Raw genomic sequence first — 1,768 nt, forward strand, 5'->3', positions numbered from 1 at the left:
ATTCTTAAAGCATTCAAGTCGATGTTTCTAAATGCAGTTCAGTTTGGTTTATTGGAAAGATCTAATTTATTACTTAGTAATATGTTAATAAATGGTGAGCTAAATGATTTAAAGGAAAAGTGCGGTCAGCAATGAATAATCAATGGATCATAATCTATAACTAATATATTCGCTGTAATTTAATGATTTTAGGGTGAATCAGTAAAAAAATAAAAGTAATAATTCTCGTTGCGATCACTGAGTCCGGGACCTTCCGTTTTTGCCCAAATATAGTAACACCTCACTCCTGACATATTCTGGCAGTGGACTACAGACTGCCACTCTGGCTCCCTGAGCTTGACCCTTAACCCCAACACCGCTCCCCAAGCGCCGCACAACGGCAGCCTACTGCTACCCAAGGGGAAGGGTTAAATGCAGAGTGTTAATCTCATTGCTCTGTTCCTGTGACAGTATTGACAAAACTATAGCCGAACCAAATTAAACAGTAACAGACTAAAAACCTTTCAGTAAATCATAAATTGCCCACATTCACATACTTTTATTAGAAGAAACTGCACTTACAATATTCACCACTGTTCAGCGCAAAGCATCTTTTTCCTCTGAGAACAGAACAGCTGGTGTTTTGTCAGACCAGCATACCCAGTCAATACGCATGTGCAAGATGTCAGATTTGCATAAACGTATGCTAGTCCCATTTATCCCTTTAGTTTTGTGCGAAAAATACACTTAAATCTACCTCAATTGGCATGTATCCCTTTAGTATTGTACAAAAAAAAAACTGTATGGTCATATCGCCACACGCTTCAAAAAGGTAATTAAATATTTTTTTTTGTACATGACTAAAAGGATCCACACCCATTGCGGTAGTTTATTAAAGTGTATTTTTCATACAAAACTAAAGGAATAAACTGGTATTGACTATGGGTGTGCTGGTCTGATAGAATGCGGCTTGCTTGGACTCTCAATGAATCATGGGATATCCAAGGCTACAACGGTCCCATCCTTCAAAGCGGGCAAAAAGAACTCCAATCTGAATGGACCTTGGCGCCACGCTGTGATGTAATCAGTCAACGAATCTGGAGGACGCAGCCCCTGAAATCAAACTCTGTATATGTTCCCAGGTACAGTAGTTCAACACTTTATCAAATGTTGCTTAAAAGAGGTCATTCTGACTGTTGATAAGAAATCTTTCAAGAGGAATAAAATCTAACATCAGAGACTTCCACAGATGTTTTTAAGGAGGTTCATCTCCAACCAATTTAGTCATAAAAGCTTTTCGGTCCAACATAAGCAAGAATTGTACAGTGTTGTATGTGATTTTAATGATTAAGGGATCTTATCCCAGTTAGCATATTATTGGTTTAAGCTGTAGCTACTGCCTTGTTATCACACTGACTTCATCACACATTCTGCCAAAACCAAAAACTGCCAAAAATGTTTGAAGCCAACTGTATAAGAAAGGCTCACTTTGCACAGTTGCAGGACAGATGGCAGTTTTTAAATGAATAAAACATAGTTTATTTGAGGTATTTTCATAATTGTGAATAAGAGCTACGATGACGATGCAAATAATTGCCTCTTAATAAAACAACACCCTATCTTAGACTGATGTGCTATTTGATGCAAAGCCAGTTTTCAGCAGATAAACATATTTGCTCTGTCAGATGTGTAATGTTTAACTACAAAGCAAATCAACTAATTGCAGATTCTTCAAATGTAGCCAAGATAAGATAATTGCTTTTGCATATCCTCCCATTATTTTGCATGT

Source organism: Cyprinodon variegatus, unplaced genomic scaffold (genome assembly GCF_000732505.1).
Source record: "Cyprinodon variegatus isolate N-32 unplaced genomic scaffold, C_variegatus-1.0 Scaffold1092, whole genome shotgun sequence".
NCBI lineage: Eukaryota > Metazoa > Chordata > Actinopteri > Cyprinodontiformes > Cyprinodontidae > Cyprinodon > Cyprinodon variegatus.